Raw genomic sequence first — 14,297 nt, 5'->3', positions numbered from 1 at the left:
TACTCTGTGCTTTACTCCATACATTACTCTGTACATTAGTCTGTATGTTACTCCGTGCTTTTCTCCATACATTACCCTGTACGTTACTCTGTGCTTTACTCCATACGTTACTCTGTATGTTACTCTGTACATTAGTCTGTACGTTACTCTGTGCTTTACTCCATACGTTACTCTGTATGTAACTCTGTACGTTAGTCTGTACTTTACTCTGTGCTTTACTCCATACATTACTCTGTGCTTTACTCCATACATTACTCCATACGTTACTCTGTATGTTACTCTGTACGTTACTCTGTATGTTACTCTGTGCTTTATTCCATACATTACTCCATACGTTACTCTGTATGTTACTCTGTACATTAGTCTGTACGTTACTCTGTGCTTTACTCCATACATTACTCCATACGTTACTCTGTATGTTACTCTGTACATTAGTCTGTACGTTACTCTGTGCTTTACTCCATACATTACTCCATACGTTACTCTGTATGTTACTCTGTATGTTACTCTGTGCTTTACTCCATACATTACTCTGTACGTTAGTCTGTACGTTACTCTGTGCTTTACTTGATACATTACCCTGTACGTTACTCTGTGCTTTACTCCATACGTTACTCTGTATGTAACTCTGTACGTTAGTCTGTACTTTACTCTGTGCTTTACTCCATACGTTACTCTGTATGTTACTCTGTACGTTAGTCTGTACGTTACTCTGTGCTTTACTCTGTACGTTACTCTGTACATTACTCTGTGCTTTACTCCATACATTACTCTGTGCTTTACTCCATACATTACTCTGTGCTTTACTCCATACATTACTCCATACGTTACTCTGTACGTTACTCTGTAAGTTACTCTGTGCTTTACTCCATACATTACTCTGTGCTTTACTCCATACATTACTCCATACGTTACTCTGTACGTTACTCTGTAAGTTACTCTGTAAGTTACTCTGTGCTTTACTCCATACATTACTCTGTACGTTAGTCTGTACGTTACTCTGTGCTTTACTCCATACATTACCCTGTGCGTCACTCTGTGCTTTACTACATATGTTACTCTGTATGTAACTCTGTATGTTAGTCTGTACGTTACTCTGTGCTTTACTCTGTACATTACTCCATACATTACTCTGTACGTTACTCTGTGCTTTACTCCATACATTACTCCATACGTTACTCTGTATGTTACTCTGTGCTTTACTCCATACATTACTCCATACGTTACTCTGTGCTTTACTCCATACATTACTCCATACGTTACTCTGTATGTTACTCTGTGCTTTACTCCATACATTACTCTGTACATTAGTCTGTATGTTACTCTGTGCTTTTCTCCATACATTACCCTGTACGTTACTCTGTGCCTTACTCCATACGTTACTCTGTATGTTACTCTGTACATTAGTCTGTACGTTACTCTGTGCTTTACTCTGTACATTACTCTGTACGTTACTCTGTGCTTTACTCCATACATTACTCTGTGCTTTACTCCATACATTACTCCATACGTTACTCTGTATGTTACTCTGTACGTTACTCTGTATGTTACTCTGTATGTTACTCTGTGCTTTATTCCATACATTACTCCATACGTTACTCTGTATGTTACTCTGTACATTAGTCTGTACGTTACTCTGTGCTTTACTCCATACATTACTCCATACGTTACTCTGTATGTTACTCTGTATGTTACTCTGTGCTTTACTTGATACATTACCCTGTACGTTACTCTGTGCTTTACTCCATACGTTACTCTGTATGTAACTCTGTACGTTAGTCTGTACTTTACTCTGTGCTTTACTCCATACGTTACTCTGTATGTTACTCTGTACGTTAGTCTGTACGTTACTCTGTGCTTTACTCTGTACATTACTCTGTACGTTACTCTGTGCTTTACTTGATACATTACCCTGTACGTTACTCTGTGCTTTACTCCATACGTTACTCTGTATGTAACTCTGTACGTTAGTCTGTACTTTACTCTGTGCTTTACTCCATACGTTACTCTGTATGTTACTCTGTACGTTAGTCTGTACGTTACTCTGTGCTTTACTCTGTACATTACTCTGTACGTTACTCTGTGCTTTACTCCATACGTTACTCTATACGTTATGTTACTCTGTACGTTAGTCTTTACGTTAGTCTTTACGTTACTCTGCGCTTTACTCCATACATTACTCTGCGCTTTACTCCATACATTACTCCATACGTTACTCTGTACATTACTCTGTACGTTACTCTGTGCTTTACTCCATACATTACTCCAAATGTTACTTGCTTGTGCTTTACTCCATGCTTTCCATATCTGAACCCACGAAAGCAAGACAGCACTACTGTTCCATCTTTGTGTAATGCAGGACAAACACAACACTGAGTGTGCAGGAGCTGCCGATGTCTCAACAGGTATTGAAACAACATGAAAGAATAGTAAAGTCTAGTGGCTCAGTAACTAATGTTAGCAAGTTAGGCTAAATAGCTTCCGCTTGCTGAGTGGAATACTAAAAATGAACAGCACAGTAGGTCAGACTGTCCCTCATGTTGAATATTGTTGTTTTATTGTTTTGTGGGACTCTCCATCTCATGTTACTTCCCTAAGTGAACATAGACTATTTTTGCCCTCTAGAAACTACTCACTGCAATAACAGACAATAGCAATACATACATCTACACAATGCTAAATATCTAGTCACTATACTACTGTTGTAAAGACACACACAGCTTCAACTGCTAACTGTTTAGAGCTAGCTGAATGTGGATAGCTGCACTATCATTATAGTTTATGTTGCCTCACACAAAAAGTGGTAAGAATTCCAATTTCAGTAGGTCTTTAAAAAGCTGCTTCTCAACAGGCTCTGTAAACATAGCAGACAGTGAAGACATTTGCTTAATCCAAACGATACTTTTTATGTGCAAAGTCAGCTTACTTCTAAGAACTCAGATGACAGGCACAGATTTCATTCCAGTCTGCACATAACTTGAAATTAATATGCACTACTTATAATTTAAAAGTCAAATGTGCCAGAGGAAAATCAGAGGTGCCCTGAAATAAGGAGCTAAATGCCAAATAAAAAGTAATGCACTAAAAGAGCTGCAATCTGTCAAGGGGTGATTTTTGGGGTCCAGAGACACAGTTTGACAATCCTGCAGCTAATCCTCCAGATTAGTGAAGGTATTCATATTCATATTCATCCACGCAGAAACCTTCAGGACAATTGAGGGTTTTTAATTCTGAAACCTAAAGCAATGGAGCTCCAAAGCCGGGCCGGGGGCCTTCAGCAGGCAGGAGCGGCCCCGTGTCTAAAGGGGCTGGGAGACAAGCCTAGATCCCTTTGTCTCATCGTGGTGCTTTCACAGTCAACATCTTGCTCATGCTCCCAGTGCACTAAATGCATGAGGAGAATTTAATTACAGAGTATAGACTCCCTGCACACATATGCATAGACACACAGAGTGCAGCGGCATTCCTGCACTCGCTGACCTCTCCTCAAGGCCTCTATAAGAAAAGCGGCTGACTGGTTGGGTGGCGGAAAAAGGGGGGAAGGAGAGGGGGATGAATGGGGTGGTGGTGGGGGGGGGGGTGAAAGAGTCTACAGAGTGATGGCTTTGGCCTAACCTTCCCGCCCAGCACCCACACTGTAGACAAACACTGTGTTCTTATGTCAGGAAGTCTAATTAGACTTAATAAAAGCAGCATGTGAAATGTCTGTGATTCCTCCATGACAGAAAGAGGAAGCTCCATGCAGAGGGAGGCCCCGTCTGTGGAAACTCTGAAACTCTCAGCTTCAGGACAGGGCAGCGCTGGTGATTGTGCAACACATGTGGAATGTTGTTGTTTGGTTGATAGGTGTCAGAAGAAAATGTGTCCTGTCATGCACGCATTACTGAGAAGCAACTGAAACATGTAGCACGTCCATTCAACTCACATGTGTTATTTTTTAACCAGCGGTGCAGGTACAACACTGTGCTAGTCCTGCTCTCAGTCACATTATGCCCAACATGGTCAACAGCTGTAATTTATTACATAGTAACTGATACCCTGCACAGGCCTGTATGTTTTTTCTACTTTTATTTTACCATATATGTGCATTTTATTTTACTACTGTCAGACAAGAACATTGATATTAGAGGATTCAGTTTTGACTCTTGTGGTGTAGTCTCTTCTCTCTCCAGCTCCAGTTCCTGGTGTTTTGACAGCACCTATTTACCTAATTTTGACACTCTGTTCCTCCATATTGTAATTTTACTAAAGTATTTTTTGTCAACTCTATATATACAACATCTATTCCATGTGTGTTCATCCTGGAAGAGGGATCCCTCCTCCGTCAACGTTGGCAGTGAAGTACTGGGCTGATAATATACTGTATAGACTATAATATGTGTGTCTTTATTTTACTGTGTTCAATTTATGACACAAACATTTCCTTTGGAATGAATAAAGTTCTAATCTTATGAGTGGTTAATTAATTATTTATTAAAGCTTTATAAATCAGTTATGAGCCATTAGTAAGAGAAACACTGGGGTTGCTAGACTGAAAAAAATCCCTGTGGCTGGTGTTTGTCCTCATCCAATTTTACCTTTTCAGATAGCTTTGAGGAATATGATGATTCAAATTCAAGACTATTGTAAATTCGATGGTAAAAACAATGCTATCCTTTATTAATTATCAATGTTTTTAGCTTATTTTAGCCTTCATAACATTGTTTCCTGGTTTTCAGTATTGCTTTGTGTTCTTGATGTTGTATTGTCATGTCTGGCCATGTCTCCTTTGTAAAAGAGGTTTCTGACCTCAATGGGATTTACCTGGTTAAATAAAGATTAGATAAATATGTTTAAAAAGATAGTTAGTTCAAATTCACAAGGCTGGATTACCATCTGGGCAAAGTCAAACCCAAAGCCCCAAGTTGACTGCAAGTCTGTTGGTTTTGGTTATTTGATTAATTACTAGTTTCTATGGATAATTGCAGCACTAAAGTACAATATCAACTTAGGCTGGTCCTGCATTCGTAGCTGTTTTTGGGGGCTTGTCTTGTCACGAACTAGGTTTAAGAGCTTTATTGTTTTTAGCGTTCATTGTGATCACATGATTTATATTACTAATAAAGTTGTGTTCAATCAAATAACCACAAATGAATAAAAATGAAGTATTTTTCCAGCAGAGGAGCACTGGTTGCACTGGACTTAATATGAGCATCACACAATGCACAGAGTCAATGAATATATTTCTACACAACTTACTAACAAACCTGATGACTTATTAGGATGTGAAAAACCAGCGAGCATTTACTCATGAATTACCAACATTTATAACTGCATTATTACCAAATAGAAAGTATTAGTGGTACAATATTTCTGTAAATTATGTTACAAATTAAGAGTGAGATTTGCTTATCATTTAGAGCCTTTTCTCAAAACAAGTGGAAAAATCTGTTGCAGTAAGATTACTTGTTTCGAAAACAACTTGTTTAAATAATTTTCTATAAATTAATATCTTGAATGAAAACAGAATAAGAATCAAGAAAAATGACCCTTGATTCTTGAAAATTCTTTAAAGAAGTTAATTTGTACTGGAATATTTCACTTAATTTAAGGAAAATAAAACTTTTCAGACAAGACAAACATGACGTGTTAATGTGGAAATATTTCCAACCAGTTTCCTCTTACGCAGACATACAGTACAACTCTTGGATGCAGCCTGACTGTGATGTACTCAACTTGAGTGACAAGTCAGATTAGTGAAAACAGACTGCTATTTAGGATGGATTAGATGAAACATTATCATTTTGTGTATTCATTCGCACACAAACACACACATAAACGGCAGCTGCACGCAGCTTCTCCAGGAGCCTGTCTGCACACAGCGAGTCTCATTAAAGCACACACGAGAGCCATTTGCAACATACTGTGCAACTAGAATGTTTGACAAGTTTAAATAATGTCTTTCTTTATTCAGCTATTGGGGGGATTTCATCCAATAACAGCAACACAGCTCACAGTTAATATCCAGAGCAGTTCAGTAAATTTGCAATGTGAGCACAACAGGCACATGTATAATCCTGCATCTGCTCAAGCAATGACTCATAGGAAAAATGTTCAAAGCAGATCCAGAAGCATGAAAAAAAATCTCTGCTCAGAATGAGAAACACGTCAGTCAAAGAGTCATCACTTCGAGAGTGAGGATGACTCATTTCCAAGTGATTCATCTGGGTTTGCGGTCACCGTGATAGGACCGCCAGCCAAAAAGAACTTCCACAAATTCGCTGGCTAAGGAGAGCGGCAAGTCCAGGCAGAGGCACAAAGACGTAAATGCAGCACTGTTGTCAGCCAGCGAGCCAGCATGTGACCTACAGCCAAATGCCTTTGATTACATCAATTACTGTGAGCCTGACGGGGCCTCAGGGACCATTTTAACCGCCATTCATAACAGAGGCTGCCACAGATCCACCTATCGGGCTCAGGTTACCTTCAGGACAGATCCTCATTCCTCGAAAAGATATAAACTCACACATTGTTGCACATGAAGGAAAACATACGAGCAATGTATATTTTAAACTCATGTACATGTCCCATCACTGAATCAACATGCACACACACACACACAACAGACACTCAGGAATACGTGTAACCGCTTAAACCCTGATTAACCTTTACATTGTCTCAAAACATTGTTTTTTTTAGTGTGTAACACATTTCTGTTTCTGCTTGTTCCAACATGCCACTGAAACTACAGTATATGATGTTTATACTGTCTGTAGTAAAATATTCACATGCGTGATGCAATTGCAATTGTGAATGCATATCGTACACATTTGTTGTTTTTATATATAATTATATGTATCCTTATTATTTATTTTAACACTTGTCTAATTACTTCTGTCTTCTCCTGTTCTCATCTTCTTTTAAAGGAGCTTTTAACTTTTAACGAAAAATACATTTTTCCATAGTGTGTAACACATTGTTATATCTCCCTGTTCCACGTCATTGACATTATATGATGCTTATACGTTTTAAAATGTTGTAAAGTTTTATCACTTCTTTACTTATTCATCTGTAACGTATTTTTATTCATTTTTCAAAGCTTGTCTAATTATCCCCTTTCCACCATTGCACATGGGGTTTGTGGAAATTTACGTTATTTTACATTACATTACATTAAAACTAACATGTATTTATTATACATATTACAGATCAATAATCATTGCACTGTGTTTGCATACATTTCTTGATATTTTACTGTAGTAACATAATTGCTCATCACTACTGTAATACATTGTTTTTTATTTACTTGTATTTAAAATGTAAGCATTTAATATGACTGTTTAGCATCTGTCATGTAGTGTAAATTGTAGGTTATTATTTTATGCTTTCCAGTGTTTCAGTGTTGGCTCACTGTATGTTTTATGATTCCATAAACATACAGGTTATACATTGTAAACATTAAATGTTTAATTAAATTAAGTTGAATACTGTAAAAACCCAAACTTTGAGGTTGATAAAGAGCAAATAAATAAAGTGAGATAGTGAAGTATAGTCACACTTATCATTTTATCTTGTATAAAGGTAGGATCTACTGTACGACAGACTTCATTATCTGTATTTGCAGAGATCATGCATATGTAGTAAATACAGTAAAATCAAAGTTCCATTTCAAGTACTGACTTCTGTGTAAGCTCTGTTAAGCTCAAACTGTTTGCAATGGCCTTGCAAAGAGTTTGAAATAGTTTGCTTATTTACTCTGTTTATTTGATAATGACCATTTCATTTAAAAACACAACAATAAAAGTACAATTATGTGATGCACTCTTAAACATTATTCATAATACAGTACCTCATTTGATGCAGATGTTTTCATTTTGCATACATTGTGAGGTTTTGAGGCCAAAATGCTTTTTTTTTGCACATTAAAAGCAAAAAGTAACATGAAAAAACTCATGTGGATGTGGTTTTTGGATATTTGGTGTGAAAACATATGTGCTATTTTGATATGTATTCTCATATATATACATATTCTCATATATATATATATATATATATGATATATATATATATATATATATATATATATATATATATATATATATATATATATATATATATATATATATATATATATATATATATATATATATATAGATGTTCTAGATGTTTTGTGCATATATATATATATATATGCACAAAACATATATATATATATATATATATACATATATATATTTAAACCTGAGACTCCATGTTTTTATGACTGCATCATTCAGTTAAATGGACATTTCATCAGAATTCAGCCTGACATATTTGGTATGTTTGGAAACTTTGGGATCTCCACGAGAATTCAACATCAAGTTCTGTAAGTTTAGGCAAAGTCTGGCTGCACAGCAGGGGTTTTTACTGACTGACTCATTGGTGGGTCACTGAGGTTGAAGACTTTAACCCTCTTAAGTAATTTTTCAGTCTGGCACTCAGACAAGACAGCTCACAAAGAATTTCTGTGTACAGTGGAGTTTTTACTCTGCACATGACAATACAGTCCCCTCAAATACAAATATTCTAGATGTTTTGTGCATCATTTTATACACAATTCAGAAAACCTTGCAAACTTGACAAGAATTTGAAAGTTCTGAACAGTGCTTGGCTGCGCAACATTTTTTTTTTATCAATAAACCCACTGCTGGGTTCGACAGGGTCAAAAAGGTTAACAGACAGAAAATATTGGAATGCTGCAGAAGAACCCAGGTGCAGGAACCCACCTCACTGTGTTTGTTCTCTGAGGACCTACTGTTTGGCTGGCTGAGTGGAAGGAACTGTAGGGTCAATCCCTGCCTCCGGCTTACCACAGGATCCATCTGACAGATTTAGCTAGTTTGCAGCTCTCTCCATACCTCAGAGATTAAAAGGTAAAAGGCTGAACCTCCGCAGATGACAGGTTGTCACTATGTGTTTGTAATGTATGTATGAGTGTGCGTGGCATGCATGTACGTGGGCGGTGAGTTGGAGAGTTGCAGAGTTCAGATCAGGGGAAAACCAGTAAACACATAAACAACCATCATTGCTTTCAATAACAACAAAAGGGCTCAGCAAACCAGAAGTACAAGTGTCCAGAGAGGGGGGCTTTGTTTACTGGCAGGTCTGGCTACTGTTCTGGAGGTTTGGCCAATGGTTTGCAAAGAGGTGAAGATTATATGTCATGAAATTTAATTTACACCTATTTTGAAAGGAGATGTTTTTCACACTGAAGTTTGTTCCACAGCCAGTGTCTATATTCACACCACGCCTGTTCAATCCGGTTCACACATATCCTGCAAAAACCACAAAGTTTTGTATCATAACCTCTAAAAGTGACAGCACACTTTTTCAAAACCAACCATGAATTTCTGTTTTTGTCAAATAGCAACAACATTGCAACCACACTATTTAAAGTGCACTAATCAATATTTTTGTATGAACAATGAATCACATGTCATATTTAAGTTGAAAGAAGTTGCTCATAGTTGCCAACTCTGCAGTTTCCCTCTACAGAGCTTTTTAGCTTTAATCAGCTGAATTTAGTGAACATTGGACTTGATTAATCAGGTGGACAAAAATACATGTGCAGATGAATGCAAATGTTTCTCTGTGTCTGCTTTATGTGTAAATAGCAGAATGTTTGCTAACACGTTCACTTTAACAACTTTATAAAGTTATAATATGTCAGATCTTGTGTTTACAGCCTGTTCTGCTGCCCACTAGTGGCCAAAAATCAATTAATGCAGCTTTAAGTTTTAGTTCAGATTTTTTGTGAGTTAAGTTATGTTAAATTCTGTTATGGTGATTTATTTTTGTGAAATTTAGGTTTCACTGATTACATAATTATCCTGGTACGTAGTACATAGTGACACGCAGAGGTTTTTAATCTCGTACAAAAAAAGACAAATTTCCTATGAGATCTGGTTCTGTCAAAATTGGATGATTCCCTGAGGAGAAAAGCCAAAGTTCCATTTCCGATAATTTTATTTTTTTCATTGCGGAAAAACCCGCAAAACAATATTTAGACAAGAGCGTTATGTGACAGTAAAACTCACCATGGAAACGAACAGGTTAAAACATTTTTTTGTCAACAGCTTCTCCACATCAGCACAGGATATCCTTAAAGACTCAGTTGACAGAGGCAGAAATCTCAGTGACAGAAGCCTCACACCTGGACAAATCAAAGCAAAACTATTAGCAGGGCTTGATACCACTAGAGCTAAATAAGAAAATATGTTTCTTTGTAATCTGTGTGATCTGACCTTTAAACTTTTACCATTAAATTAAGGTTCTATAAATTTAGAAAGCACATTTCTCCACATTGTATTACACACACTATCTGCTCTTCATTTAAGATATATGATGTTTGCACATGTCTGAACCATCTAAGTAATATTTCATGTTCTAGATGTCTTGTGCATAATTTTATATACATTTACCCCAAAATTCAACCTGATATATTGTTTCTTTGGAAATTGAGACTAGAATCTTAAATCTTCTGTTGGTTTGAGTAGAGATGAAGCCATCAGTGTATAAAGAGTTTGTATAAAAAGCAAAAATAAATGACTAAATGCAATACATAAAGGCCTACTTGTCTAGCAGTCTAATCCTAGTCACAGCAGCACCTCCAGCGTTGTGAGTGCAGTCAGTAAATTTAGACCTATGTCTGACTCTCCTTCTTAGTCCAGTAAACAGAGGCTTACAGTCTGCCAGATCTGGAGGCTGTTTACATGGGAAGTGGACCTGGATCTAACTAAGCCGCTTGTCCTGAAGTCTAAACAGGTGAAATCCTTTAAGACGGCCCAATCATTGGGTGACAGTTCCCTGTCTGTCATCGCTTAGGCTCTGGCTGGAGATGAGCGGAGTAAACAAACAGGAGTGAATGGGGTGTGAGAGATGAGTCATCAGTTCTGGGCTGGCTGTGCTTCTGTGCGGCTCTGCGTGCCTCAGTCTGCTCAACATCCGCTCCCCTGAAGGCCCTCGTCACCGCAGGCATACTTCAGCAATTACCTTCTCGCCCACACGCTGTCAGTCACATGGGTGGTAATAACAGGCTGTCGCACTGTACCACTCAAAACTCACTCGCCAGCACTCTCCAGCTCAGAACCCCCCCCCCCCCCCCCGAGACACACACACACACACACACACACATACACATACACAGTGTCTGCTGTGCACATACTGAATCTGATTATGGGAGCAACATGCAGCAATATTAGGTTTTTATTTCATTTAACAAACTTAAGTCGGGCTGTGTCTTCCTCTACTGACAATGTAGTTTTTTTTCTATTCTGTTATACTGTTTTTTTCCTTCCTTTGTAATAAATCATTATTTGAAAATGAAATATTTAAAGGACGAGTGTGTAAGATTAAGGGGGATTTATTGGCAGAAATAGAATATAATATTCATAAGTATGTTTTAATTAGTTTATAGTCACCTAAAAAATAAGAATCGTTGTGTTTTCGTTACCTTAGAATGAGCCCTTTATATCTACATAGGGAGCAGGCTCTCTTCCACGAGCCCGCCATGTTGCACCGCCATGTTTCTACAGTAGCCTAGAATGGACAAAGCAAACACTGGCTCTAGAGAGGACCTTTCACATTTTTGTGAGTTACGCAGCCACCATAGATTCTCCTACACACCTGGAAGAGGAACTGGAGGGGCATTCAGTTGGTTGCAATCTGCAACCTCACCACTAGATGACACTAAATCCTACACACTGGTCCTTTAAAGCTGCAATCATCAAAACATGTATATAAACAAAGGATCAAAGGACTTTGTGTAATGTGCTGCTTGTAGTGATGAATTTGCCAAGAATTGTCACCAACTCTGCAGTTCCCTCAGCTTTATGGAGCGTTTTTGCACATCGTATTTGTTTTTCAGGTGAGCAAACCCAGGCTAGCAGCTCTTTTCAGTGAGACTCTCATAAATCCACTGTACTTCACTTTAGCAGTAAACAGCAGACAGACAAAGTTAGAGACTAGCTGGTGAACACAGTGGAGCATTTAGCAGTTAAAGAGTCAGAGATTTTTCTCAGGAGATGGTGGAGACCAAACCAGTGCTAAAAGAAAGTGAATATTGGACCATGCCAGTGTTGTGTTTTTAGCCATTTCTGCTGCTCCGAAGTGGCAAAAATCAATTCACTGAGCTTTAAAGCAGTGAGTTTGACTCTGTATCACTCTGTAATGATACAGTAGCATTAAATAAGTAACCTGACTGCTTGAAGTGACTTCCAGAATCCTCAGACTCTTCTGTCCATCTGGATCAAAAAATAAATCTGCACTATAAAAATCTGTTTCCCAAGTTGTGATTCTTCCCGAACCAAGATGGTAGCCAGAAATGACATATCTCCTTGCTATGTACAACATGAGCCACCATTTAAAAAGCTATTATCAGTAATATTTTGTCTTTATTAATCTTTTTCTCTCATGGAACAGACAGAATATTTTTCATTTCATTTCATCAAGATGGGAAAAAGAGAATTCTGGGAATACTTTCAACATTGAATGATGTGTCAAAGGAGTGTTAAGTGATGTTAAAGGACCTTCTGGGTTTTTTAGACATCAGGTCAGAAAAGTGGCTGCTTAGCTCTGTGACTGAATGTAATGATGTAATGATACATGAATACATCAGAGGCACAAACTGGCTATTTTCACACTGCAAGTGAATCAGCTCACATCTGACATGTTTCCCATATAAGTGACAAAGTTTTTCTTAACTGAATGACAATGAGAACAGAAAACCCATCACACCAACTGGCATTTTCAGTTCTGACTGAGCTACTTTCATATGCTGTTCAATCTGATATAGCGTGTGACTGATTTGTGGGATTGAAACTTTGGTTTGAACAGTCATCAAAATTCACTTTTTGAACTTTTACTTGACTCTAACCAAAGTCAACATTTGTCAACATTATGTTTATTTGTATCCTGTACATTAGCATTATCGTGGGTGGCAGGTTTTTCATGTGTTGAATTGTCAACTCACAATGCCTACACACAAAAAATATCTAAATAAAATCTGATGCATAATGACATTGAATTTGCAGTGTGAATGTGGCCTGTTTTTATCAGCCTCCACTCTAATTTGCAAACTGAATGTACAACTTACACCTCCAAACTTGCAGACCTCAAACCAAAGCTGCCCTCTTGACATTTGACTGTTTATTTGTGCTTTTCCTAGACCTTTGCTTGTGGAAAACTGTGCGGGTTGATACAGGCTTTGTGTTTACATGGTAAAGAAACTGAATTGTTTTCCACAGACATTTTTATCTGCTGCTACAAAGATGCTGTGGTAGAACTTTAAACCCTTCAAGAATGTCTTCAGTTCAGGCGTCAGTGGAGAATGTTGGTAATATCACAGCATCAGTACTGCTTCAGAGGCTGTCCCTCCCTGAATAAAAACACAGTGACAAACACCTCACATATTGCTTGTAAAATGTCAAATTTTGTCAACCAATTGTGTTCAGCAGACAAAAATGTGGTGACATGAGGAGTAAGCTGATGCTGCACGACAGACATTTTCTTTTCTTTTATATGCCCTGCTCTCATCACTTCCCACTCATTCAGTCCCGAACCTGAGGGCATCTGGGAAGAGTATGTTCATCTTACCGTAACACACAGATGCCTCACCTCTTACTCATGCAGTGCTTTCCAGCATGAAGCAGCAGCATGCTGTCTGCTGCGGTCAGCTGTTCAATATTCAACACGTCACATGCAGGTGTTCCATTGACCGGCGGTCATAAATACAATATTACAACTCATCTGGAGCAGCACACTCTTATTTACTTTGTCATTATCATTATTCTGGATGCTTTTTTGCCCTTTAAGCTTGCACATGCTTTCATACAGAAACTGGAAAATGCTCAGCCTCAATAGGAATAATGTGCTCCCTCGAGCTAACGTTTGTATAATGGAAGTGTATGAGCAGAGTGTTCAGTTTTATGCTTACTTGGACTTGAATTGTTCTTGAATTTGTTTTTTTTATAGGTGTGTATTACGCTGGTCAGTGTACTTCAACTTTGGTTGCAATGTGTGTGAAGCAATACTGTGGATTATATTTTAAACAAGTACTGTACAGTGCTTTATTTTACTTAATGACCTCTTTTATGTACGTGTATGTATTTATGCATGTATGTGCATACTGTATGTATGATGCTGTAGTAATTTTTCTTCCTGTAGTTGCAAAGTAGTTGTTGTGCTGGTGAGAGCTAACGAGGATCAAAATAAATAAACAATAAATGAACTGACACTTCAACTCCTTTCATCATTCATTTCAATGCCTGTACTTCCACCGC

This window comes from Thunnus maccoyii, chromosome 17 (genome assembly GCF_910596095.1).
Source record: "Thunnus maccoyii chromosome 17, fThuMac1.1, whole genome shotgun sequence".
NCBI classification, from domain to species: domain Eukaryota; kingdom Metazoa; phylum Chordata; class Actinopteri; order Scombriformes; family Scombridae; genus Thunnus; species Thunnus maccoyii.
Note: the sequence above shows the minus strand (reverse complement) of the source record.